Raw genomic sequence first — 14,204 nt, forward strand, 5'->3', positions numbered from 1 at the left:
TCGTGGAGCCGTGCTTCGGGAGCTCCCCGATGAGCTCCCTTCAGCCCCCTCCCAGTTCTCCCAACTGAAGTAACCCTGGAAAACATGGGATTTGTGGGACTGGGGGGGGGGGGTGTACAGGGATCCCCAGCTTTAAAAATTAAACTGCACCATCACCTTAAGCTTCCGTTGTTTCGATTTTATGGTTCATCCACTTCTTCAGTAGGAAGAAATAGGAGATAAACCTATTAAAAGAGCCTTCTTAAAAAACATCCCCCCTTAAATGTTCCTCTCCTAAAAGATACTTCTTTTACATTTCACCCTGGGATAAATGTTTATTGGAAACTTCCTTGCCTCCTGTTTTTAACTTTGCAAATCTAAACCAGTACATGAGCTCTGTAAAACATGATTAATTCCACAGACAGTACCAGCAGTGGGACTTCTCCCTTCCCTCTGCCAATGTAGCTGCTAATTGTACTCGAGCTGTTTACTGGTGTATTGGTTTACAAGTGCCTGGAGAAAGATGCTTGATATTCCCACCACCAGCAGAACCTATCCCAAGAGCAAATGCTTGGCACATGTTGGCAAGGGTGTAAACAGGCTACAAGTGCAGCTTGTTAGCTAAAAAAAAAAAGCGATGAAGGTGATGACGCCTCCATAATTATAGGTGCTACTTGTTTTAAAGGCAGAATGTTTTCCAAGCTCCTGTAATGCCCCACCTCCAATGTCCCAGGAGCCAGGCCTCAGAGTCCTTTCCACTTTAGTCATTGGATTATGAGGCTTTGGAGAGCGCATCACCAAGCTGCATGGATAGGCCTGGGCCACTGCAGACTCCTGCATAGGTGCAAACCAACCCCTTGGGGGTCCTCAGCTGTTACCTTTAACATCAGGCATGAAAAGTTGAGATACTGTGTACTGTCACAGAAAGTTCGTGGACGTACTAAAGAGAAATGATTTTCTGACTTTATTTTAAATAAGCCAGATGCTCTCACAGTGCTCAGGAGAGGAGAACCTGAGAATACTCTTGTACTGTAGCTCAAGACAAAACCCATTTGAGGAAGTTACTAGTTGCTGTTCTCCACATTCCCTCTCCTTGCGTGGGGAGTCAAGCAGTCTGGTGCAGACAGCCCTCAGAAAGGCAGAAGCTCTCTGCACATCACACAAGGTGAATCACATCAGACATTTCTTTTGCTCAGGTAACTTCAAGGGTGGGAAGGGTTGACTTGGTGAGGGGTTATTTTGAAAGGCATAAACCTCCAGCTTAGAGGCTGAGCTCACTGCTGTTGGCAACGCTTGCCACCAACTTTAGTGGAAGCAGGATCCACGCTCCAATTGGGGAAATCCCATAACGAGATAAAAGTAATACTAAGGACTCAAGCTGGCTTGTCTGACTAAAGGAAATGCATAAATAAGTCCTCCAAGATAAGGGCTGTAACCAGACACAGATAATTTTTTAACTTAAATGTTGCTTTGTATTGTCTCTATAAAAGTTGGGAGGTTTTTTCAGCATCCCAGTCTTTGATGCTTACTTTGCAAATGCACTCGCACTCTTCATCTGTTTTGTTATTATACTTTCTTGCTTTGCCTGGTCACAGTGGAAGCCATGTCCTGGCCCAAAGATGAGCTGGAGCAGTGGAGAGGAAGCATGTGGTACCTGTAGGACAGGGCTGCCCTTTGGCCACCCCAAGGGCCAGTGCCAGGCTCACTGCTGCTCACAAGGAAGACAAGTTGTTGTTCTGCCCCGGCAGTTTGATCCAGGGAGAACAGGCCAGAGGCTGGCTTCATGCACAGGGCAGCAGGATCAGACACAAAATAAACTGCACTTGGCTCTGTTGAGACTCCAGTGAAGCTCCACTGCAGCCAGAGTTGCTTTGATTTTACATTGGTAGTGCAGAGACATGAGTTTAAATTTCACCCCAGACTCTTTCAGGTTCCTCAGTGAATAGGAAGGGCCCCCATGTCCATACCCACACTAATCTTTATGCCTCTAGGCTTCCCTCCAACCACCTCTGTATCAAAAGACACACAGAGGTAACTTTTCTGTAGCAGATTTCCCTATTTTCTGTAGCATTTGTCCCTAGCTGCCAGTCGATACATATTTCCTTTTCCTGTGGGGGCAATGAATAGCCATTGTATTTGCATTGGGCTATTAATCTGCCTGAATTTGGTAGAGATTTTTAAATGAATATTCATGGGAATTGATGTCATTTAATTCCTACTGCGTCCTGAATACAATTACATGCTGTATGTGAATTGGCAAACACCACAAGAATGTCTGTGACCAGTTAAACACCACAAGCTGGACACTGGTCCAGTGCTGAAGATACACAAAGCACTACCAAGATGCAGCTTGTCTTCAGGAGAGGACATGGGCTGGAGAAGGGAGCCAGTAGAAGATGGAAGGTGTACGCTGTGGGAAGCAAACAATGCCTTTAGGGATGGAAAATATGATTTAAAAGGTATTTTAATACAAGCTCTTCCCCAGATATTTGTCCACAGATAGGGACTACACTTAACATTTGTACTCTTGCAAAAGAGCTTTATTTTTCCACTTCCTCACCCATAGAAAAACATCTTTCTGGGCCTCCTATTCTTGGCCTCTTTCAAGACACAGCATCTTTTGGAAGATCTTCAGCCCATCCTACAAATAAGAAATGCCCAAGTCCAATCTTTCTGCCTCACAGCAGCCCGCCTGCCAAAGTTCATGCTGTTCCTCCAATAATACAGCAGTAATCAGCCCAGTGCTGAAGCAAACCCCATCCCCAGCATCAGTGCTACCAATCCCTGTCGTAACATAACAAGGACTCTTCCCAAAATATTTGGGCTTGCCCTGTCACAGTGAGAGGCGTTCAAGTTCAGTGCTCTGTCAACACTGCCAGGTGCCTCCCGAACCTCCGGCTCCCGAGCCAAGAGGGAGAGCTCAGAAGCACAGGAATAATCATTATTCGCATTACTAAAACGTAAGGGAATGTTTAAACAGATAACGTTAAGGAAATCCTCCACGGCAAAACAAAAGCAAAAACCCCTGTTTATTATTTATCCCAGCCAGATAGAAAATGAACTCAATCTCCTGCAAAGCACAAGCAACACTCCTTGGTTTTGCAACTGACAGCCATGAAAAAACACTGTACTGTGCCAGCTGTGCCCCTTCAGAGGGGCTGATGTTCACTGCGGCTCTTGATAAACCAACTGCCAAATTTGGGGGAGGAAAGAAAGAAGTGACTCAAAGCCAAACACAAACATCTAAGTAAAACAACCTGGTGAAACCTAAAATCCAACAACAAGATGAAGATTTCATTTCAATTTTGATTTTTTTTTGGGAGGGAATAAGAAAAGAAGACACGCACCCCACACACACACACACCCCACACCCCCCCATTTGCTTGAAAATAAAATTAAAGGACATTTTGAACACATAGTTTCAAAATGAGAAATCAAAGTGTTTCATGTCAGAAGTGTCAAAACTAACAGCTTCAGCATTTGTCAGAGCTTTTTTGAGTTTTTATAAATGACAAGTTTGGCATGTGTGCACAAACCGTTTTGGTGCTGCTGAATCTGCATTTTTTGCATGCAAACATAAAAAGGTTGGGCGAGATATTCCATGCAGAGCCCTGTTTGCCATCACCTTGTGCCGAGGCCAGCAGCGCTCTCCCCAATGGCTGCACTGCGATGGAGCCCCATTGAAACCTCTCAGCTCCTCTTTGGCTTATTAATATTTTACCCTTGGGTTTGCAGGACATCACAGGGCAGGCCTTTTCCAGAGCCAGTTCCCTGGTTAGTGGGAGGAGGTACAAAGGTTAGGAGAGAGCGACTGTGTGCCTCTGCCTTGATGTCCTGCACTGTGACAGGCAGCCACAGACCTATCCTGAGTTAATATTACATAATTTATTATCCTGGTTCATTGCAGACTTAAAGTTACAGGCTGAGCTCCTTTTTGACAGCTCACTGCCTTCCCAAAGGGAGGGGTTCCATAAAACATTCCCTCCTGAGAAGTTTGGAGAGGTTTCTGTCAGGTTTACACCTTACCTAGCAGGAGAGCAGGGGTGGAAACTGGAATACACAGCACCCAAAATAAGGCATTTAGCTTAAAATCCCAGAATTACGTAAAATGCTATTGCTGTAAAAAATTACCAGAAACTGTTTACAATATTAGCAACTGAATATATCCTTGCTAAGAAACCAGCAGCCATCCGGATTTTGCACGCCTGCTTACAGCATAGCTGACTTGGCTGCAGGCTTGGGACAGTGCCTAGTCCCCAGGGAAGGCAACAAGAGCTTTACTGTGAGCATTGTAGGCCTGCATTCACTTCTGCAGATAGCAGACACCTGCCTGCCTTTTGCTACCAGATTTCTGCAATGCTTTCTACATCTCTGCAATGACAGCACCTCTTCTTGCTGTATCTTGACAACTTCTAATTAACCCAGTCTCAGCATCTTTGAAGCTGCTGTAGAAAACCCATGTACTTCTCTAGAGCAAGAGACCAAATTCAGAACACTATCTCCTCTTCTGACTTCCAAGGACAGTCTTTACTCTGTAGAGGCTTCAAAACCCAGGTTGTATGTAATCTTGACACTGCTGAAGGTCAGACCAGCTCCTTCTGTGCCCTTCCTGGAAGGCAGCACTGGAAGCAAGCAGAGATAGAAACAGGTTTCTCACATCTTGTTGGTATTTCTGGGACTGCTCAAACTGCTGCTGCTGCAGAAATCCCCATGAGGACATGCTACGCTCTCAGCTTCTAACCTGTCCCACCTCAGCGAGATGGTCTCCTCACTCCCTGCCCTGCTCTCCCTGTAAGTGAAGCATCCCTCGTGAAGGAGACGCTGTTATTGCAACTTTTCCTGTGCAGGATTCTGTTGATGCTGTCTCAAAAGAGTACTATGCTGAAATATTATTTCATCTTATTTTTTCCACTATTATGACTCCTTTTTTAATCCAAAAGTCCAACATCAACAAAGATCAAAGCTTTTACTCTAGTTACATATCTATGAAAACAGCAGTCTCCTGTGTCTTGGGAGATAAACAATACCAGATGCTCTAGTAAACACCAGGAAGAAGAGAGAGGAGGAAAAAAAAGAGTGGCCAGGAGAAGCAAAGGGCTGAAATAAGTTAGAAATAGCAGAAGAGGAGACCAGAAAAGTAAATCCCTGGTGGTTCTTGCTCTGTGGCAGTGAAGAGGTTAAACCCCGGTACACTGCCATCTCTAGACAGAATTGGTTGTTATTGCATTGATAAAACCCAGGGTTGTGTTTTCCTTGTCCATTTTGACCCGTATCTGACGTTAGCATTGCAAATGATGTCTGCTGCCATTCAACTAGTCAAAGTGAGCGGACAGAAACAAGACAGAGAGCTTAGCAAAGACAGTACTAATGGAAGGGGTGGGGGAAAGCCTGATTTACATGTGATTAATTATTATTTATGTAAAAACCATATTATTGTGGTGGTTCTTGACATCATTTAAAGCCTCTTTTCAAAAGAGGAGTCTCCCCTGTTAGCTCACTAATCTTCTTTTCTGTGCTGCAAGTATGAATTGTGATACGGCAGTAGCCACATTGGCCCATCTCCACCACTTGCAGAGTTAACATCCAACTACCCAAAAGAGGTAAGCAGAATAATCCTGGCTCCTCCAAAACAGATGACTTTGTATGTCCAGGGCCATGGGAAGTCATCTGGGGAAATTCTCAGACCTTAGGCCAATGTCATGCAGAAGATGACAAACTTATTCACAGCCATTGCAATGAAGTTTCAGGTTAAATAAATGCATTTTCTTCTGAACTTGTACAATGATTAAACTGATTTGATTTCAACATCTAATCACAAAATACCTGCCTACCCCAGGCCCAACATACCTTGGCAACTTTGTTCGAGACACAGTGCAGCAGAAACAAAAACTTCCACAGGACGACATCCATCTTCCTGTACAAATGAAACTGGTCCACAGAAATGAAGGGCACAGCTCCACACCCCTGCTCTTTCAAAATCCAGCTGCCTCAGCCATAGCTCCAGTCCAGCTTCCAGACACGTCCCTGCCCGGTAGTTTTCACAGGAGCTAGGTCAAACCTCAAGTGCATGGATTACATATGGCAGCATGACCCAATTTATTCAGGCTCCACTGGACAAAATCTATACTGTGGAAAGCTTATTGACAGCATCTCCCTGATTCTCTCTAATTTGCTGAAGGAGCTGCTGGGCAGGAAACTCAGTTAACCTGAAATGATGGTAGGGACAAATTAAAGGGGGCTGGACTCAAAACCAGGTAGGTCTCAAACAACCTTCTTAATAAAGAAAAACAAACCACAGCACTAATTGGAGCAATTGAATGGGGTAGGAACTTTGGCTTGAGCCCTGGAGCGGAGGCCGGAGCAGATGGGACTGGCAGCAGTCACTGAAGGGAGGGATGTACCTGGATGGATGGTCCCACACACCTATTGCATTCTCCGCACAGCCCATGAGCCAAGAGGGCATCCTCAGCCACATCTCCCTCATCCCCCCCACATCCACTTCTAGAGCATTTCTACACAGCATTGCCTTTGCCCATGCTATCAGCTGTGATGAGAGACCTCAGCACCATGCTGCCCAGCTTATGGAGGACACACAGAGCAAGCCCAGGTCTACCTGCCTCAGACCATGCAGACAAAACCAAGAGCACTGCAGACAGAAGTTTGCCTGCAAGGCTTTCAACACCCTTCTGCTTTTAGGCAACAGCATGTTTCATATTCTCCCACCGTTGCCTCCTTGTCAGCTGCTGGGAGCACCGAAGCATAGCTAATCTCACCTGGGTGGGCCAAATCCCCCACTAAACATACAGTTTTATCCTCAGCAAACAATCACCACACAGCAGAAAACAGTCTTTCATTGAACCCTTGGACATCACAGTTGTAGTGAAATGACTTGTCTAACCTTGCCCAGTTTGTGAATGAACTCTGATACCAGGCAGGGACCTCATAGCCCAGTTGGAAGGAAAAGAAGAAAGAGAAGAATAATTTCTCCTAATAGAGAATCATCTTCCCTCTTGCATTATTTGCTTTGTCAAAAGCAGCAAAAGCTGTCATCAGCTTGAGGCTGAGCAAACTCAGCTCACACACAGAGCATGCTTGGCACAAGGAAGTGTTTTCATTTCTTGGAACAGGCTCCAAGCAGGTCAGCTTGCCCTGCCATCCACTCCATTTCAGACTTCACATGTTTTCCATTTTGGTTTTGGTATTTTTTGCCTATCTCATAATCAACACATTCAGCTTTTTTGTTTTATTTATAAGGGGGTCTTTGGGCTTTGTTTGTTTGCTTGCTTTGGTTTTGAGTTGTTGAAGTCACATTTACCATAGGCACAAGTAGGTTGGTATCTTTATATTCCAACCTTCAAACTTTGTAAAACTGAATGAGGTCAGTAGAGGGACTGTTTTTCCTGGTGAAATTAGCACAACTGTAGGACAGAAACATTATCAGAGCTACCGAAAGCTTTCTTTATCTGGCCAGCCTAGAGACCAGATGTTTTGCTACAAGTTCTTTGGCTCTCAGTGGTTCACAAGTGCTCTCTGCCATCTTTGCACATCAAACGTCTGCAGAGCAGAGACACTGTTTTGAATCTCAGCAGAATTTCAGGTTTGCAGGAGGATTATTATTTCTGCTGTGGGTTTTTCAGAGAGGAGAAGTTATTTAAATGGGAAACCTCACACCCAAGAACCTTCTGGCTGTTTATTCCTACACAGGGCAGTTCTCTGTCAAACACATTACAGCTTCCACCCCGATACTGTGAGAGTCAGAGGCACATTTCCATCAAGCCTCTGCCTTGATTAATCACATCAAATTGTTTATGAAGTTCAATTCTACAAGCCCGACCTGGAAGCATCCTCCCAGATACAAGCACTTTTGCTATAATTTCTTTTAAACACAAAGCTGATCTTTATCTACAAAAGGCCACAGCAATAAGTATTTAGTGTGTTTAGAAAACACAGCTCTTTCACCACACCTGCAGCCTGGCTGCCAACTTTCAGCCATGTGGACTCTCCACTGCTCTGGGAGACTCCAATGCAATAAACAAAGTCGTTTTCCCGAGCTTCCCTTGCTCCAGGTACCTCTCCCAAATACCTTTATGGACTCGCACCCTAAAGGTCTTCATGCAGGTCCTGTTTCCACAGCATTTCCAAGGGCTTGGATTAGGTGGTGGGGGTGGGGATTGAAGGTATTGGGCCTTCCTCCACTTCCTCGAGGTTGTTCTGTTAATGACTTTGTAATAGATGCAGAAAGGCCATCACTGTTGAACATGAGCGGGACCTGTTTCAGGAGCTACTCCTAAGATACTTTTTTCCTTTCCCCATGATGTAAGAGACAAATGAATCCCATCTTTTTCATGCTATTGAGGGAGATTTGTTACAGCACCCAAACCTGGATTCTCTGCCATAAGCTCCTTCTATCTGACATAAGGTAACATCCCATAGCCTCTCCCTTGCCATTGCCATTATTCGTTTTGGTCATAGCACTGCCACCGAACAAACAAACTTCAAAGTAAAAAGCCAGGGAGATGCGCCTGAGGGTGAGAGAACTGGGATAATAAAACTCATGGCATCACCCTGGTGCCAGCAACCCTGTACTTTTTGTGCCTTTTAATTTCTGCAGTTTCTTGGAATGGTTTCCTAAGGCAGCATTTCATTTTGGAGATGAAAAGAACAGGCAAGGGTTAAACCCGCGCCGCCATCCCCCACCCCCAGTCTATTCACAACAGAAGGAAATCTGTCTCTCTCCCACCCCTAAGCATCCTGTCTCTGCTGCTTTGGAAAACACACAATCCCCTTACAGCTTCCTGAGGGCCAGAGACCTCAGCCCACTCCCAGCCACCCTGCAGCATCCTGGTTTCCCTATGGCAGAGCACCCTTTCTGGGGGGCTCCTTCCCTCCTGCCCGGCCAGAGGAGCTGCTCCAGCAGTACCAGCTTGGTCTCCCAGGTACTAACCCAGCAGCTGCTTGTTCTGTCTAGGTACTAGAAACTGGCCTTGGATGCAGCAAGTACCCCACAGCTCTTCATAGATCACAGGCTGAATTATTCCCAAGTGACCTTTTTCCCCTCTGTCCCTTTCAGCGGGTCTACCCCAACGTCAAAGGGACTTGAAACTGCTCCCTCAAGGTTGCTCCGAGCTAATCTGATGTGTCCCCCACTGGGCACTGAAGAGTTTCCCCATCCCACTGATGCCTCCCCTGTGGCTCCAAGGAGCCAACACGAGCTCACAGCAATCTGGATATGGGGACCTTAGAGATTTCAATGTTAAACCAAGTCAGCCAAGCCTCAGGAATTCCTCCACAGGTGTCATTGCTTTCCCTGCATGGCCATTGGTTGCTGCCAAGCACGCCTGCCTCTCCTGTGTGCCAAAGGCCAGCTCCAGAGACACAGGCCCTCACCCCTTTCCCCTCCAACAGACTCAGAAAGTGGACCAGCCATCCAGCTCACCCTTGAGATACAGAAGATGTGTTCTAAAAGAAGCCAGCCCGTGGCTGAGCTGAGGATGCTCAGCATCACTCAGAGCACCCAGAAGGCATCCCACCCATTACAACAGCATGGCACAGTGTGGCCAGGAGGTGCTCAATATCTGCACAGCAGCCTTACCTTGGAGCTGTGCCCATGCTAGTAAGTGCAGTTTCAAGCACAAAGTGGCTGTGCTACCTTTGGCCCATGAGCTGGAGCGCATTGCTCTTAGCTCTAGGGCCCCCGAACCGCATGCTGTATGTTGCTTTCATAGAGGCATGCCCTGAGAACACTTCCAAAGGGCAGGTACTGCACAGTTCTCATCCACATGTGGAATCTGTGCAATGTAAGTAGGGCACTGTGAATTCACACCCCAGCTCTCTGTGCTGCAACTTGTCCACAGAGACAAGCCCCACATGGCTTCTTCCAACGCTTCTGGTCACGGGGGAGCGGCAGGGAGAACTACAGTGTTGCCAAATCTAAACATCCAAAATCATGAGTCATAGTTTCCAAAAATCATCTAACTGGTATTTAAAATAAAAAAAAAGAAAAAAAAAGAAAAAAAAAGAAAGAAAGAAAATAAGTCTAATGAATTCCGTTTTTCATCTTTCAGATGACACCCAAAAGTTCCTCCACAGTTCTCAGTGCTAGAAACTCCAGGAAAAACAAACACATGACAGCAGAAGTAGAGATTTTCATGCATTCTAATGATTTCAGAAGCTGGAGCTTTAACGAAAGAAAACAAACAGCAAAACAACAAAAGGCTTATAAGGATTACAATTTGGCTAGCAGCAGAAGTAAAACCTCATGATTTATGTGACAAACCTCAACTGAAAAACTCTGGAAGAAAAAAAAAGGTGAAACATTCCAGCATCATTTTGGCTGCCAAAATAACAGAAACAATCCTGAAAAATCTCAACACAAGGAAAAAAAAAAGCTAATGAGATTTGTTCCACTTTCATGGACTCAAAGACAAACAGATGTTGACAAAAGGATGTTGCAAATAATTCTTGCTGTTGTTCAGCCGAGCCCAACTTGCAGCGATGCGAACGCATCTCTTGTTCATTATGTCATCCTCCTTGCTCTCGCTTTCAGTCGCTCACACAGAGCAGCCACTGTCTTCGCATGCTATGTGCTCTTTCACGTCTTTTACCAACACAATGGGTTTAATTTCAGTCTCTAGTACACCATGTTAACAGTCGCAATTAGTTATTCTCATTTATTCTGCCAAACACACCTGTACTGGGTACTTCACTAAGAGAAAGAAGCACAGACCCTTTTCCTGTGTTTCAAAGACATGAAAAATCTCTGCTCCTTAGTACATCTGCACTTTTTAATATGATTCTACAATTTGGACTACAAGTACCAAAGGGCTCAGCTGGCTCCTGTGTACTCCCTTCTGGTCTTTGATACCAAAGCAACCCTTAATTTTGTTTACTCTAGATTAGACCTGTAGCACCCAACCCAAACGATACCAGGACCCAAGAGGTGCTCTCCTGGAAAAAGGCTTCAGAAATGGAACCCATGTCCAAATTGAAGATGACGCCAGCACTGGTTTTATTTCAAGGCAATCCAGATGTTCAGTAAAGTGATTAGGAAGTGGTGTGTATCAAATATAAGATACTCTGCATTGAACTAATGCATTTATTTGCTCTGAATGGTTTTCCAGCGCAGGGCAGCACTTTGCCTGTCACAAGTAAAGTGCTTTGACAGAACACATGGACATTTCTGCTGCTAAAACTGAGCCAGCAAACAGAGTGGCCAGTGACTCCCAAGTCTCAAAAGAGTCCAAAGAAGTACTATCACTCTAATATATTTATTTCCTGGTCAAGTAAATGCATGAGTTCAGGTCCAATTTGTCAGCATCCTGCACATCCACAGCCATTTGAAAGGAAGCAAATAAACATAACAATATTACCATGGGTTCATTGAGTTTTCACCCTATTACTGGTTAGCAGGTGTCCAGAGTGTCACTGAAATCAGGTAATACAGCCCTTTGCTTTGAAGAATGGTGGCCAAGAGCTTGTCCCAGATATTAGCCGCACCTCTGCCCAGACAGACGTCATTCCAGTGCTGTCTCCCTGTGTGTGCAGGCACAGGGCTCTGGTACACCACCTGGCTTTGCCTGTGGAACTGTGATGACAAGGTAGGCAAGACCTGTCTGGGGCTAGGAAGAGGTGGTAAAGCCTTGTCCCAAACTATTATGGAGTGCAAGTACCTCCTGCCTGTCCCATAGGAACCTGATGGTGGTTTACCATTCCCTTCAAGGAAGAGGAATGAGGATGAAGACTAGTTGAGAAAGTTAAGTAAGTAGATTCCCTGTTTTACTGTCATATTTAGTTACTCAAAAGAAAAGCCCCTTCTTCCTCCTTGGTGGAGAAACCTTCAGTGGATGTGTTGGATACTGATCTGCCTGCCTCAGTTTTCTAGGGAGTTACAGGAAAAAGTCCCCAGGCAGTCACAAAAACCACTAAATCCAGAGGCATCACATCCTCTGCTAATGAAAAACACTGTAGCTCCATCCAGCTTAAAAAAGCCACCAGCCACCCCATCCCATTCGAACTCAGCATCCACAGACATGGGCAGGGTTTCTGCACTGTCAGCATCCCTCTTGACTTTGGGCCTCTATCTCTTTTTCTCACTCACGTTCCTCTTTGCACCTTCTACTTGTGAACAGGGGAGGACTCAGGCACATGAGGGGGAAAAAAAGAGAATCCAGATAAGAGAGTGCAGCTGGGCTGTAATTTGTAGTTTCACAGTCCTCTGTGGATAAGCCCCAACACAATACATCCATTTGCCTGCAAATTCAGAATTGTGTTAAACCCACAGTAGCTCCAATGTAACAATATCTTCATGCTGAGAAACTTGAAGACTGCTGAGAAATACAGCACTTAAGCAGAACAAAAAGCAAATTCCCAGCAGCACCTTCCACCCCCATGTTTTTATTGAGTTTTAGTAGAAAAGAATTCAAAAATACAGTGGGCCTGCAGACCAGACTCGGCATTGTCTGCATTAATTTGGGGTATACATTACTTTCAGCTGATACGCAGATGAAAAATTAACCCAGCATTCCTCCATGGCTTGGGATTTTGTGAGTGAGCTTTGCAAACGTATCTCTGTTCCCTGGACATGGTGCTCTGGATGATTTCCACTTACACGGGCACACGGGAGAAGGAGGAACAGCTCTGCACATGTGTGCATGCATGTTTGTAAGACAGTCTCACAGATGAAAAAGGAATATGCAGAATAACAGCAGCGCTGAACTCACGAGAGCTCTGGAAGGGGTAGCAGTAACATGGCTTTTCATCACTTGAGTGATAGCATAACCTGACCACTAACATTGATTCGTATTGGCCATGCAAAAGCTAGCATCAGAAACTGGTTGAAGTGGCACTAAGATTTCTATTAGAGCCTACAGGAGCTGGAATCCACATCCTCCTGCACATCAGTGGGCACTGGACTCCTCAGTCTTGGGGGGTTTTGAAAGGTTTTAATCCTACACTTACTCCTTAAGGCAAAAAAAGGTTTTCCAGGTTATGAAAGTACCATGCTTCCAGCTGCTCTTATCTCATTATCATTAGATTTTAATTCCTAAAATACGTAACTTTATAGTTGTCATTCATTAGGTTATGCAGAATGCAAACCAGAGGACTGTACTTATAAAGATTCATCAATGGAACGTATTTACATTCTCTGGTTTATTTCCAGTAGAAGCTAAGTTTTTGGCAGCCATAACTAAATTCAAAACTCGAGTTCCTCCCTTGCACCAGAGGTTACAAACTTCAGCCACATCTCCCAGGAACCTCTAGGACCAGCAAACTGTTTCCATAAGAGGCACTAATAAGCAAAAGCTCCACCTGTGAATGTCAGGGAAGAAACAAATGTGGAAGGATAACAGAGCATCGGTATGGCCCTACTGAACAAAGCACACATTGAGCACACTCCATCCAGATACCTTCAGCAGCAACCCCACTTGCTTCACCATGCTGGAAGGACATTCACCACCACCACAGCGCTCCCACCCCACAGGGAAAGTCTTCTCCAGTAACATCACTGCCAGCACTTAGCCATTTTGGAAGCACCACCACAAAACCCACTGAGCTCCCCTGCCAACCCCTGCTGCCTCCCAGGGCACACCCATCACTCCTGGCTCTACCAAAACTGCCTCTCTCCCAGTTTTTCAGGGCAGCCCCTTCTCAGCAGCCAATAAGCCCCCCTGTGCAGAACCCAAGGAGAAGACCTACCTCCCCACAGTGGCACAAGAGCTTCCCTCTTGCCTTCTCTTCAGCCTAAGCAGCCTTCATGCATAACTGGCAGAAAGCTGAAACACACAAGACCCCTTTCTCAGGGGTTACATTCCCCTCTCCCTTTCCAAACCACCTCCTTGGAGTGGAGCGTAACTTCCACATGGGCTCTTAAAGCCTTGGGGAGCTGTGGGAACACAGCCTGTGCAGATGAAGCAGGTCAGGCCCATTCTCTCCTTATCTGCTCACAGGTGTAGGTGTTTTCCTTTCCTGAGCAGGAGCTGGAGGCTGCAGGAACACTGTGTGAACCATCTCCTTGCTCTGCTTCCTGGGGTGGGATGGCTGGCAGAAACACGGGGGCCTCAGCCCCAGGCTTTCTTGTCTGGAATGACACTTTCCATTTAAAGGAGTTGGACCCTTTAAGTTAAAGGGGTTTACATGAGACACACAGGGTGGAAAAAATAAGATTAAAGCAGGTCAAACACTGGGGTTTCAAAAAAATGTAGTAAAAATAACATTAGTTGCAAGTG

At 45.5% G+C, this 14,204-nt stretch overlaps 1 long non-coding RNA gene across 1 annotated transcript; it reads right to left on the reverse strand.

Moving 5' to 3' along the window:
- Positions 1 to 247: 247 nt before the first annotated feature.
- On the reverse strand, positions 248 to 13,804 carry LOC134169609 (uncharacterized). Its single transcript, XR_009966946.1, has 2 exons — positions 13,675 to 13,804; positions 248 to 2,389 (listed from the first exon to the last, which is right to left on the reverse strand). It is a non-coding gene; the product is annotated as an uncharacterized LOC134169609 (long non-coding RNA).
- Positions 13,805 to 14,204: the final 400 nt, after the last annotated feature.

Source organism: Pezoporus occidentalis, unplaced genomic scaffold (genome assembly GCF_034315485.1).
Source record: "Pezoporus occidentalis ecotype Australia unplaced genomic scaffold, CSIRO_AGI_Poc_V1 ctg35, whole genome shotgun sequence".
NCBI lineage: Eukaryota > Metazoa > Chordata > Aves > Psittaciformes > Psittacidae > Pezoporus > Pezoporus occidentalis.